This window comes from Osmerus mordax, chromosome 11 (genome assembly GCF_038355195.1).
Source record: "Osmerus mordax isolate fOsmMor3 chromosome 11, fOsmMor3.pri, whole genome shotgun sequence".
In the NCBI taxonomy this organism is placed as follows: domain Eukaryota; kingdom Metazoa; phylum Chordata; class Actinopteri; order Osmeriformes; family Osmeridae; genus Osmerus; species Osmerus mordax.
In genome coordinates, this window is record NC_090060.1 from 12,189,252 (window position 1) to 12,204,360 (window position 15,109).

Sequence of the window (15,109 nt, forward strand, 5' to 3'; positions counted from 1 at the left end):
CACACACACACACACACACACACACAATAATCATATATATGTATAGGAGGGTAGAATCTCTATTTTTTCAAATTAAATCTTCTATTTATTTGGAGCAGTGTGATATGCTCACCCTTTTATAGTCTCTCTTAAATTATTCAATATTTTTTGGAACAAATTTGACATCTCACTGGTTTTAAACACAAATCTGAGACCCCCATGATTGATGTCCCAGTTATTTTATGAAAGTGTACAATGGACACCTCCAGTGAAATCGGATAATAATTGATTTGGCCATTGATTACTTTTATTTACTTATTGTTAACTTTTTTACGTAATAATGTTTTTGGTTCACTAATAATATTGGGGCTGAAGCAAAGTGAGTAAAGTTTCTAAATACATTTAGAAATTTAGATTTTGCTATTACCATACAGAACAGACATTCTACTCCTTGAAAAATCCATCCAGAATTTGGAGGGAATTAAGTAATTCATTAAGCTTCTTATGTGACCTCCCTATTACATGGCTGAACATTTCTGACACACCAACCAAACCATCTCAGAAGACTTATCTGTCTGTGCCATGTATAACCTACAGACAATCACCAATCTGGTTAACAGCTGGACCTGGGCACAAGAGGTCACATATTTAGATAGCTGTCGTAAGAATTATTAAAAAATAAAATATAACTAAGAAAAAAAGAAAGATGGAGATAACATGCTTTGGAGTGATAATCCAAATCATCAGACAAACACTTCCCACATAGTGTCACATTGAATCAATGTGAGTGCCTTTCAATGTACACTTGGACAAAGAAGGGGGAAAGACAGCCCAATTGTCTGGGTAACCAAAAGTGAGTGATACATTTTACATTTTACATTACATTTACATTTATTCATTTAGCAGACGCTTTTATCCAAAGCGACTTCCAAGAGAGAGCTTTACAAAGTGCATAGGTCACTGATCATAACAACAAGATAGCCAAAAAAACATCGCGAGTAGCCAAAACATGAAGCACACATTGTGAACAACCAAAGTAAGTGCCAAAGGGAAGAACCATAAGAGCATGTAGTTAAACAAGTCACAACCAAACAACATGAACAGCTATAAGTGCAAGTGTACCTGTGGGAAAAAGCAAGCAACAGTAATAAAACAATATATCACAGCGAGAACCAAAAATTTAAATCAGTTACCACTAACCACAAGAGCAACAAGTCTCTAAGCAAGAGTCATTGTGATCCTTGAGGAAACTAACATCGGGTCAAGCGAACCGTTCCTGATACCAGGAACGGTTCGCTTGATGATACCAAAGTTGTATGATGACCATGTCTTTGGAGGGAGGACTAATTATGTGATCCAACAAAAACAAACATGCAACAATGACATGGATGTTTCCATGGCAATTAACACTGCCAACTGCCAATAATTGCGTAGCTGAATACAACTGTTCATGTGCTATTTGAAGGCCAGAACAGAGGGGGGCATTTCCATCCAACAGGAAAATGTAAATGTGTTTTCATTTTCATGGTAATCCTTAAACAGACCAATCCAACTCAAACATCCACCATAAACAAGTGGAGCAGGGAAGTGTTAATGATACCCTATCTATTGAAGTTATCAAGCGTCTTGTATGTCTTTCTGTATTACGTAGTGTTTGATCTCGACTGAAATTCAGTTGTCTTTTCCTGTGCTCATTAGGTCTCTTCACCAGGTCTCCTTACTTAGTTTAAGTAAGGATGTTTCTAAAACATCTTAAACATCTATGTCTAAGATGACATTGAATGCAAATGACATGCTCCCTTTGAAATTATGTTTTGCAACCTTGCAGCAGTGTCACAAATGGCATTAAGTATTTACAGTAGATTGACTTTTGGTCCGAGAGAAAAATATTTTCAGTTGCTCAATCTCAGTGACTTTGAATCGTCATCCATCCATCCAGGTTGATTCAAGTACTGTTTATGATTATAAGTCAAATATTGAGTAGAATATCAAGATAATAATCAGATATTAATCTTAATGCAAATGAATTATGTGTTCAATAATTAAAAAACATAGATCTGAATGTCGCTCTAAATGAAAAATTTAATCTCAATGCTACGGTCAGTAAAAACTACGGCAAGTAAAAAACAATGTAGACTGAAAGATTGCACGGAAATTGTTCTGTTTGTTTAGATGTTCCTGTGTTTATGTGTCCTCTTGTAGCTTGAACATCCTCGACAGAAGGACAAAAAGGAAGTGTTTATGAATATGATGAGGCCCCAAGTAATAGTGTGTCTTTAAACATGACTTCAAACTAGCCACTTTTCTTTGGAGAGGAGAGCAATTTAGTGCAGCAACTGGAGGTAATTCACTGTGCCTCCCTTTTGCTGTATATGACTGATGTATAATTGACCTGGTCTTATCTGGAATAATGCCAGTGTTTGACGCTGGAGCCGTGTAGAGGACACACTGAAATGCTAAACATATTTCTTTTACTTGGAGTTATGGGAGGATACCCTGGATGTCACCGTGGATGTATGGGGAGGTAAACTGCCTTCGTGATTTCTATCCATTGTTTACTTGTATATATGTAAACTAAATGGTGTTTGCAGTATTTCCACTTAGACTGCAGCTGATCCATCAAATGCATTTGTCATGTGATAGGAGTTAAATGAGGGTTATTTCTCATGTTCACCAAGGGGACGGGAGGGAAATAAGGCAGGGCTCTGTCTCAGTTGTAGTGTTAGATTTATGACGAAATGGAAATAAGCTTCCCATACATTGTACTCATCTTGCCAAACACGGTTCAGCAGATATAATACTTTTTATATCTATTTAATTTTCATGTCGTTATTTTGTACAGTTGGAAAAATGAAGCTGTATCCTATAGATTATAATGTCTGAATGTCTGAACTGTAGAATACAACATACACTATATAATTGTTACATTTCACCATCAGTATGTTATGTGTTCAATTCAAAACATGACAAAGTGCCAATTTTTTATGCCATAACATGTTATTCACAGGAAGTACACGACTACATTAAAATGTTTATGTAGAACAGCAGAGATGTCTCAGTCTCTTCTTATTATTCGATTGGTTCATGCAAATTTGAACATCAAAAATCAAATCCATAGCAATAATGGGATTACAAATAGGACTTGGTCCAAAATTAATCTTACCACTCATTGAGATTGGCACATTGTAACAAACGAGATGGGATCAAAGCAGAGTTGAGCAAACATGTTATGAATCAAGTTAGGACGTAAGTGGGAAATATGTTGAGGTAAAATGTAACTAAACCATAAACATGCTGCCAAAATGTAATCAACTTTCAGTTGGTACAGCATGGGAGACATTTTTCAAACTGGGGAAAAAATGCTAATTTCCTAGCTGTCAGTATTATCAAGGATTGTCATATTCTAGTATCAGGTTCCTACAAGTGTTAAGCCGCAGTGACATGGTGGGCAAAAGGTTCCTCTTCACTTATTTATTTATTTCTCATGGGAAAGACATACAGTCAAATCAATGAACAGGCTGTCAAACTGTTGCTTATCAGCATGGGTAGATGGGTTGTTTTAATCTCTGGAGTAATGACTGCTCACCTTCCCAGGGTTAAACTCTTTAAAGAATGTTTACTTGCTGCTTTCATCATTCAAGATAGTAAATGATGCATTGCAACCAAACACCCTGGACCTTGAAGAGACCAACACTACTAAGACGAGCTTGTGCAACAGGAAAATTGGGACATTCTGTTCTAGATTCCAGGTTTCTACGAAAATAACCTCTTGGTTCTTCAATGTTTTCCTGTTTTCCTGTTTTTACTGCCAATATGATAAGGCGTAATTCCAACAACAATGAGGGGAACTGCCCAGGCACATCTGCTTGATAAATAAGTCATCTGCATGATAGCCAGGAGACATCAAACTGCATTGCAGAGCAAAATATATTACATCATGTTAATACTGAGCGAAGCACACTGGAAATCTCCATAAAGGATGCCACTGACATGTTGCATCAAGTCTCGTGAACCAAAAAGCATATATATATATCAGATCCTACTAGGTATCAGGTATTATTTAGCAGCTGATGAAGAATATTTCTTGATTGCTCATTTGACAAACTCTATTAACTTGCATCAAAGGGGGCAGTGCATAGTTATCGAGTCTACAGCCGTGGCCAAAAGTAGGCTATTGGGAGCGACATACATTTTGTGTTTGCAAAGCTTGCTGGGCCTTGGCATAAAACGACTGCTAACATAATTTCAGTAAGTCATATCATCAGCACAGGGGAAAGTGTGAACTAGTTCTAGCCAGGTGAAATAACTATATCATCTTGATTGGATTTTAAGAGCAGATTGACTGCTGTAAAAGAGGGGACTATTTGGATATATTGAAAATATTCGCCCCAAAAAAATCTTTACAAAATATGAAATGTGCCTTATTGTATTTCAGTATTCTATAGAAACATTTTCCTCAATTACTGAACCATCAAACTTTTCAAAACACAACATTTGTCATTGCCAAAATGTATGGCCACTACTGTATACTGATGTTTAGATTTGTAATCGCTAGGAAAGTGATTGGTCAAAGAAATCAAGGACTGCAGTTAATGGCAGCCCCTCGGTCGGTGTGTCAGCATCTTCGAATGAGAGATTAAACATTTCCCCTGAATTTAGTTTTATAGTGCTGCTAGAGGGCTTGTATGCTGATGGTGACTATATTAACCTAAAGCCACACAGATATTAATGAGGTCTGGTCTATCTTGCAGGATATAATGATGCGAGATTGTTCAAAGGCTGGCAAGGTGGTTGTTTTATGCTTTCCATTTTAAGGAGTACAAAATCATAATGCATGTTTCGTGTTCAGTTAAGACCTTGTACATTATGTCTTTTTCCAACTTATTCTCATCATGCAAAATGAAACTTTATTGATATTTTCTACCAGCAGTGTATATTTATTTTCACAATGTTGCAGGCATTGTTACGGTACAGTTTACAGTACTTTAAATCCCAGCTTCTAAGAGTTTGTGTGCTTTTGAGTCCATTTCAATTCTTTATGTTTTCCATGATGTGTTTGTGTATTGATCCATTCACAACGTGTTTAAGAGGGTGAGTCACAGACCATCAGACAAGCAGCCATCTTTGCAGCATAAGCAATTACAATTTGGTGTTACTTTGAGTTGAGGTACAGTAGATCAATAAAGTACTCAACTCAATTAAATGTTGTGTGCTTTGAACTGTTTTGTAGAGCTTCACATAGAAGGGTTTGGAAAATAATCAGAAGAGCGACCTCTCTTTCAGGCAAACATAGCCTTAACAGTAGCTCTGTTCACATGGTTTCTGAAGTACAAATATATTCCTTGTGTGTGTGTGCGTGTGTGCAGTTTGTGTGTGTGTGTGTGTGTGTGCAGTTTGTGGGTGTGTGTGTGTGTACATGCTGTGTGTTTGTTAGCTATAAAACGCTGAAAGAAATATATCCCTATTACTCTGCTGTTGCATGGTCAGCATCTGATATCTGCCATTGCCAGCTGTGCCATTTACTGCCAAAATGGCAGCTTCAAGACAAGCCTGAGAAAAGTGTTATGTCCAGGAGAGAGAATTGAGAATGGATATATACAGTATTCCATTTTTGTTTCACATGGAGCAGTTAAAGATGACGTTAAACCTGTTTTGACATTTTAGGGCCAAACTGTTGAACACAGGTTTGATGTTGTAATAGCAGCATGTTTAGTGCGAGCACTATCTACAGCTTTCTTCAATTGTCTTTTTCTTTTGCTCTTCACTCTAAATGCAGTATTTCCTGCATAGTGCATGAGATGAAAATTAAAGAGGAAGAAACACACCATAATTAAATTCAATTATAAAAAATCAACGAAATAAATGACCCTTCATGGTTGAGTTTTTAAAGGTTTGCCTCAGGCTGGAAACGCCTGGCAATACACTAAGAGACTCCAGGTGGAACCAGTCATCTCTTCAGTCTGTCCCGTCTATTCATCTTCTCAATCAGCTCCTCAGCAAACTGCCACTTGCCAAACTGCAACCTCCGCTCAAACACTCTGGGAGTCACAGGCTGTGATTTACAGTGGCGCGTTCCCCAGGTATTTGGCTGTGTTTTGTCTCACTTGGATGCACCCCACTGGGCACACTGTACGCTGCCACGCGCAGGCTCTGCCGCCACGCGCAGGCTCTGCCGCCACGCTTGTAATTCTCTGTAAGGGCGCACCTGTGAGGTGGTATCTCATCCCCCGCATTTATCAGAAAACACATTGGACTGTCTCTGCCTCAGTTCCGCTTTCACCACAATGATAATGATGAGCGTGATGAGGCAGAACCACCGGAAAACATGTTGTGGATCAGGCTGATCTGATAAAGCGTTGCAATAACCTACCGGTGAAGTTAACTCTGTGATTTAGACCAGCGATTCCCAACCTGTGGGGTAATACAGATAGGCTGCCAAACCAATCAAAACTTAAATATGAAAAATGAAAAAAATATCTAAATGATTATATATAAACTATATATATTTGGTAAATTGTTATGAAAGTTCTTACTCATTTTTAAATAACATTTTGCCTTTAATTCAACATGACTAAAACGCCATTAGTTACGCTTGGCAAGTTGAAGAAAGACCAACTGACATTTCCGCCTTAACTTGCATACGCCCACTTCAATCCACTTTGCACGCATCACTTCCGCATATGATACCATGGACACTTCTATGGAGCAAAACGATAATGTCCCTTACATATAGACGTTATACATTTGTGTGAATTCATTTAGCATGTAATCAAATTGTGTGTATTTACTTACCCCATCAAGAAAGCACTTACCTAGTCCAGAGCTGGCCAGGTCAACAACTTCCGGTAGCGAGCAGTTGTGTTAGTTCTCAAACACAAAAGGCAGTTTTCTACAGGAGTTTGGGTTGTCTTCCCAAAATGACAATAAACAATGTACAGATGCCCGCCCTGTGTGCACAAAGTGATGGAACTTTATGACAATCAAACTCATTTACTTGAAATTCTAAGAGAGAAAACTTTGTAAAATTAGAATATATCGATCCAATTTGCCCGGAGCACAACAGGAGGGTTAAGATGTGACTTGCAGTACTAATTCTCAAAAATAATGTTGTGTTCTACACGATTATGGAATAATTAATATTCGTAAGTATACATATTTTTACATGAATTCATGTTTGTCAGGTTTGTTTTCAAATTAATATGCAATGCTGTGCCAAAGGCATTCCATTTGTGCCTCCAATGACATTTATGTCTGTGGTGATATCTGCCCTCTGGCAGTCCACAATTATACCCGTCTCTCTCTGGAGACGCAGGAACCAGCACAGGGCATAACATGAGGCTGGCATTCTTAATGATATGGGTTTGTGCCTGACAAATCCCTGATCATCCCTCTGTATGACCCATTCTGGTTGGTTTTCAATAGTTCCCCTCTTCACAATGGACTAGTTAAATATATGCAAAAACTGTAAAGCATCTAACATTACTTCAGATTTTTGATATTGTGCTGCATCTGAGTAAAGTAGTTCCCCTTAGGTCTCACGCAAAGCATGTCCAAAATGTTAAACTTTAAATGTTCTACTCGGATGACCAGAATACGTACAGTGATATTACAGAATGTTTTTGACTTTTGGGGAATAGCTCAAGCTTATTTCTCTGGAGTGCAGTATCTTTTGCAATTTGCTGATGTGGTGCAATTGCTTTCACTGTTATAAATGGACTGGGATATTAAAATCAACACCCCATTCTAAAATCCATTTACCTTTCTCCTGTTTTAAAATCATCTCTGAATTGAAATAAATGTGTTTTTCCACCTGCAGGTAACACTCATTAAAATAGTATTAATGAACACGGCTGCAATCCATGTTTTTCCTTCACAGCCCTCTTGTTTGAATTATACCCTGAAATGGCCCGTGTACAATGGCTACAGCCAGATAACTAATACATAAGGCATTGTTGCTGCCCTGTTAACATACTGTGAATGCCAGTAAGGTCTGACCCATAATCATAGACTGTTCTAGATCTTCCGTCTGACTTCAGTCCATCATCTAGCTGCTCAGACGCCCCATCTTGTGATTTTCTTCTATTTCAGGCTCCCACAGCTGTCTTGATAAGATTACATTTAGCCTAATCTGCTGGTAATGAATTTTGTGCTTGTTAAAGCAAATCAGACATTTATCAAACGTGAAGTATGGTGGTATGTTATCTCCAGTGTTCAGAGGAGAACAAGTAATCAGGAGAGCAAGAGCAACCTGCTCAGAAGACCACTATGCTGCTTGTTATGTCCCAAACAGGTGTTAGCCAGAAGAGACCTGATACATTAAAAGCACTAAGAGTCCCTCTCCCATATTTCAAAGTCCACATACAGCATGCAGAGTTTCTTCTCTCAAATAGGTAATGGTCATTTTTCTAATGCCTGAGTAAAGGCTGTAAAGGGACAGGAATAGACACAAAATAACCCACTGAAATGTTTATTTTTTAGTTTGTAATACACTGAATTGTGAGATGAAAACATTTTAGAAGAACATCAAACTACTCAATATTGTCATGTGGTCCATTTCCAGGTCAGCACAGCAAATCTGAGGGGCATGGAATATGATGAAAACTCGAGAGCCAAGGTGCGACAAGCCTGTAGAGCATATTGAACACTACTACTGTACATAGAACACAAAATTATAAAAATAAACACCTGGAATAGGATGATGAGCTATACAAATTTAGTTTCCAAACCAATTACTTTGTAGGCTAGCATAATATTCCTTTTGTTGGATTTCTCCAAGATGAAAGTATTTTGCAGATTGGGCAGATGTGTGATGTGTGTTTTCAGTATTCTATCACAGAAACTCTTAATTTGCTAAAGTCAGAAATGTAAGAAGTATAAATTAATAAAACATTCAAGTATGCACTTTCAGAAAGCTTTAATCTTCAATAATTCCATTTGTTTGTGCCACACCAGTGCCTTCAGCTGTTTCCCTGTTAACATAGCAATTTTACAAATGGAACCTCAAAAGGTTCACTCAGGTGAACTTCACACATCAAAAGTAAAGGATCACATCTCATCCATGAAAGTGCTCTCACAGTGAACACTTCTACCACTCTGAAAATGTCAATATTTCCTTGACTGTTGAAGGTAGTTACAAGCATCTTGACAGTTTCTCCTCTTTTTGACCAGTCATTTCAAAGTTTAACTTGATCACAGAAAATTCACAAGACTTATTTCAATAATATGAAGGGACTATAGGGGCCCTCACTATGCACTGAAAGCAGCAAGGCAAAAAAACATAAATGGATAATTTGATCTCTTTTAAATCCCTAAAGTGTAACTTTTTCCACTGAGTGTTAACAACTCCCTTTCACCCATGATATCAACACCTACACCTACTCTGTCTGAAAATATGTTATTTCCTACATCAGTGTGATATATAGATACTTCTCCTTCCCAACAACTGAGCCCTGACTGCGGTGCTATCTGTTGTAATACCAGGCTAAGCCAGGCTAAGAATACCATGTAATCCAAGTTATCTAGTGATAATTGCACTTGACATTGATTCATGATAAATAAACATATTTAATGTTATTTAGATGCTCAGTGTCTGTCCCAGAGATCAGGCAAATATATGTGTGTGGCCTCCAGACTCACATACCAAAACAAATTACATATGCCATTAGCACCACCAAATGTGAGTCCAGTGAGTTGGAGATGAGTTGTCTGGCACACTAGTTCATAACAATGATTAGCCTTTTGACTCCATCTAGGGAAGATAGGATACTTTTTTCAACACTGTCTTGTATTTTTTTGTGAGGAAGCTATTAGGATGTGACAGACCGGAGAGCTTCTCTCCTCTCTTGGCCAGAAATACTGTATAAACTGTGCAACTTACAAGAGACATGGTGGTTTACCTTTATTGTCCCCTCTGCCATTTGAGAGTGAGCATGTGTGAGTTATTGAAATGTATTCATGCCTATGATGTGGAGGGAGCACAGGGCTGCAGTGATAGTTGTCAGTGGCTGTCACACCTCAATGAACTGAAGATGGTGTTTTCTGTCTCACTGCCTGCTGGGATGTCTGAGTTACATAACCTTGCATGGAGATATCACAGAGGAGAATGTCATGCAAGCTCTGATGAAGAGCCACATACAGTTTCTGCAGTACAAGCTAAATTCCAAGGATCTCATATTTTGATAGAAACTCTGGTCGAAATGGCAGGGTAAACTTCATATAGCATACAGGTTCTGTATTCACCATTCATACATTCATCATTCATACATTCACCACCATGAATGGTGCTAGAGTAAGGGCTCTGATAAGGCTGAGTTTATCATCTGTACCCTTCTCCTTTGTTGCTGGGTTCACACTGTCCTCTTCAGTGATGCAAATGGACTGAAAATGAGATGGAGACACTGGAGACTCGTATTATATTAATGAGGCAGAAAACAACGTCAAGCAATTTCAGTGTATAGTTTTCAGTGTAAGGTAAAAGCAACCATGACCACAAAAGTGCACCATAACAATCTTCAGCGTTGTTTATTAACAAGTAGCCTGACCAGTCAAATGTATATTCAAAAGAGCCTGCTTTGCAAACAACTAGCAATGAGAGGACTGGTCCCGATTCAGCAACAAACACAGTTTTGCTTTGACAGTAATATTACAAAAGTCAAACAATATAAATAATGAAAGTTGTCTAAATGCCACTGCTCAAGTGATAAACATAAATGTCCTTAATACTGGATGTTTAGCTGAATCAGCTATATATAACATCAGGTATTTGAGAAGCTGACAGCTCCTCAACATGAATAAAGATTTGGGGGGCAACCTAGAGGAGCTAAGTACCATTTACCTCCCTTGTCAAGATCCACTTCCTGCTGACAGCCATTAGAATGTGACTAATGAAAGAAAATAATCTGTATCCGTCTCTTCACCTGACTGGAAGTTCAAGTGACGATGGTTTAAGGTTTGGCCCAAACTCACTGCAGCACCAGGTCCCTCTTCATTCTGTTCTTACAAAAACATATGAGGTCATCAGGAGAAGCAGGGTATACAGTATACTATGTATCATTGAAATATTAATCATTTTACTATTACTCTATAAAAAAATTTAAAAAATTGGTGTTTAGAATACACATTCTTGTTGTTTTGTGTCAGCTGTAAAGGGTCAGTTAAATCCATATATTTGACTATCGCTACAGTCCAGATCAATATTATATCTACAGCTGAAACCCTGCATTTTCAATATCTCTCCCTGCACTGTAGAGATTCAGAGAAAATTGAGTACTTTGTGGTAAGCTCAGGAGCCTAACTGGAGGGGCATTTGAAACTAAAGGCACGTAGGGCTTAGCAACAGAGGTTAGAGAGTGGTGACTCACAGGTGAGGGGGACACTGTGTGAAATGTATTAAGTTCATTGCAGACTGATCTCAGACTGCAGTGCAGTCTGAGATCAGCCAATGGTAGAGAGAACCTTATGAAGACTTCTCCCTATTAAGCAGCACATGTATCATCATAATACAGAATCAAATGGAGCATAGAATCCAAGGGACGGTTTATCAAGGAAACTATTTCCTACTAATTAAATCGCTTGTTGATGCATTTAGAAATCTAGCATCAAACATATCATTCAAACCCACTGACTGTTGTCTAAACCTACCGTTTTCACAAAATGGAAACATTAGCATTAAGCAAACTAGGAACAAGTGAATCCATGCCCTTGTCAAGTACATTTTTAATAAGCAATTACATATGCACGTCTTCAGATAATGCATTATCTCTATTAATGTAAATTCAGTGTAAAGAGAGAAGACCAGGTGCCTACAGCTCAAGCACTGTGATTCATGGCAGGAAATACATCATTAACTTTACAACTGTTCAATACTTTTAAAAACTCACAGAGTGAGGAAAAATTAACTCAAGCAGCAGGATTTATAGTTATCTGGAAATCGGTTAATTATTGTCATTTTAGAAAGTACTTAGTGAAGATTAATTGTTGTGGAAGTACTGTATATTCTTTATTTTATTTGTATTAATTGTTCATATTGTTATTGTGGTTACATATGTGTTTGTATGTTTTTGTATTAAAACATCTCTGTAATTAATTGTGTGATCTAATGAGCACGTTTTCTTCAGATTTAGTGTAAACAGGAGAACATTTCATCATTAGCGATAATGAAAAAAACAAATTTCTCAGATCAATTAAAACTACAATCGAGTATACACTCTAAAGAAATGACAATAAACAAGAAAATAAATACCCAGTTGATGATTTTGTTGCAGTCAACCATTGAACCTAACAAAGGGAGCTGTTGGTCGCCTAAAGAGAATTATACTCCGCATCAAAACAACTATTCCCTCTTCATTCATTTATTTCCCATCCTGAAAGGCAAAGTCCAGGCTTTAGCACCTGATGATTTAGGATTTTCTGCATCACCTACAGCATATTTCAATCAGCAGTGGAGTCATTTCTGGGATTTCATAATTACATTCTCAGACTATAAAAATGACAGAGGAGGGAAATAAATTACCTCTCTCATCGTTTCCATTTTCTTGCATAGAGACTCTTGCAGAATTTATGCACGATAAGGAGAAATTTATTACTTTAAAAAGGTTGACGAACATTGAAATAGAGCAAACCGAGTAGTTTTCACTTGGGTTGCTCTGGTCTTTGTTGTGAGACTAATTTGTTTCTGTTGCATATCCTACACCAACTTTGATGAGGACTTGACTTGCAGCTGAATGTAAAGAGAAGAGCTATTGATTTGTGTTTTCTATCCAAATGGATTTCAACCTTTAATCAGTTCAATGGCTTGTGGCCAATATGTAAATTAAACAATGCAACTGCTATCGTGGCGGTGTGTACCGATAGATCTGACCTATCCTTATGCATTGGTGCCAATTAAAGTTGTCTGTGATAAAAAGTAAACCAATAAAAGTAATTTCTATCAAATGCAATCACACATATTTTCAAATCCCAAATTGTGCTTACAGTAAATATTACATTTTCACAAACATAATAAACCTGCCAAAATTAATTCAGATACAAACTTCTTCAGCACCTCTGAAGCCAAAAGATGAATAGAGATAACAGAAAAGAAGGAAGCAGGTGTTTGGACTGCCAACGTTGTTTATTCTAGAGAGGTGGAGACAACCCTTGGCAACACAGTGACAAGACAGAGAGCCAGCAACGTAAATGTTACCTGACACACTGCTAAAGGACTTTCGAAAGTAAGTGTTGGTTTGACGTGCGAAGCACCAGACCCAAGTCCCCCAATCCAATCATTTAATCAAACCTCTATCCCTTTGAGGCTTAATAAATGTTGCTGCCAAGTTTCATAAATGGAGGATCAATTATAATTGATTTCACAGTCTGATACATTTATTAAAGTGACATCCATTTATGCATGTGCTTACTTGTTGTGCCATCAGCCCCTGGTGCCAGTCCCAGAAACATTCAGCACACTTTTCACTACCACATACTTTGTTAACAGTATCAGATTTAGCATTTCATTACAATGAAATAATTGACAGACTGTCAGGACAGGTGTGTAATGCATGGGGGCAGGCAGTTCATTTTTTATGTTGGTCAGCCAGAAGACGTCTCTCCGTAATTTGTTAACCACATGACGTGTGTTATTGTGTGTTTGACAGACAGACAGTGGAGAAATGGAATTCCCCTTAAGAGAAGCATAAATTAGTTCCAGTTTGTCACCTCCTGTCACACAAGGTGATGTCTCTTGCAGATGAACCCTGTCACTCAGGAGAGAAGGGAACCAGCAGTGATTATCTCATCTCTCTGCTGGTGTTCCTTGCATGCCTCCACAAGAGAGACCTCTGTCCCATATCCCAAACTTGAGACTGATAAGTCAAACAGTGAACCATGTTTTCCTCCAGTTTACCTACACTTGAAACCGATAAAGATTGAATTATTGGATTTTTTATCATCTGAATCTAATCAGCAAACCATATGGCGAAACAATTTTATTTTAGCACATGAAAAGCTAATGGAATGTTTCAAACAGTAATGTGTAGTGTATAGCATTTAAAACATTGATCATAAAATCTCACCATCATGGGATATTTTGTTATCCAAATATTACTAGAGAATGCTCAGATTACAGATCTTAAAATACATATTAAAGAGAAGAGACATGTTAAAACACAACAGTGATGTGTTTTCTGTTGCTGATTATTGAACAATGGATAGTCTGGCAACAAAGAAATGTTGTTTATAAAATGATTGACATCAGTATTCACAGAAAGTCCTGCACATCTGAATTCAAGGCCTTCCACAAATTTTTGATTGCCTTACATCTTTCTGATGAGAACTTTAAATCAGTGAATAAACATCCCTAAACAAAAACAAAAAACTAACATTATAAGGCTCAAAAGGCTCTGATTTGGTTTTGTTAGATTTGACTGATTGCCAATCCTTTTTATTCTTCTACTTCCTCTTGTGCACAATGTTAACATTTAGTCATTTAGCAGAAGCTCTTTTCCAGAGCGACTTACAGTAAGTACACTGTAACTGTTAACAAATGTTTACAAATGTTTACAAAAAACTCAATGGATGTGTAGTTATTTAGCATAAGACAGTAAAAAAGATCAATGCAGATTGAACAGAAGATGTTTTCTCCAGAAATATACACAGATAATCTGAACGGGCACTGAAAATAAGAGATGTAAAGATCAACAGTGGGTATTCTCCCTCCCAAACAAGCTGTGGCCAGGTTAATGGTGTGGGAATTACCCTACTTACTTTATGAATTAGAGTTAGGCCGAGGACACGACCAAAGCCATAACAAACAACTCCATTTACACGAAAGCTCCAGGTAGTATGGAGGTGGCAGTTGGCTAGCAGTGTAGAAGCTGAACTGAAATGAGTTATCCTCCACAGACGTGTTTTGTTACTAAATAACAGAGCAAATAAGAATGCCAGGTAATTTCCTTAAATCTTTCCCCAAATGGCTAATGCTACCATGAATGTGAAACAAATTATAAAATAATTTGAAGAGTACTTAGTGTCTCTTAGGATTCCCAGTGCAGACCTGCTGGAGAGGATGTTTCTCTCTGTATCTGGGCTCCACCCATTGGCGTATTTGCATAACTACACCAAGCCACCGTTGTTCAGGCTTCTTTAGTTTGAG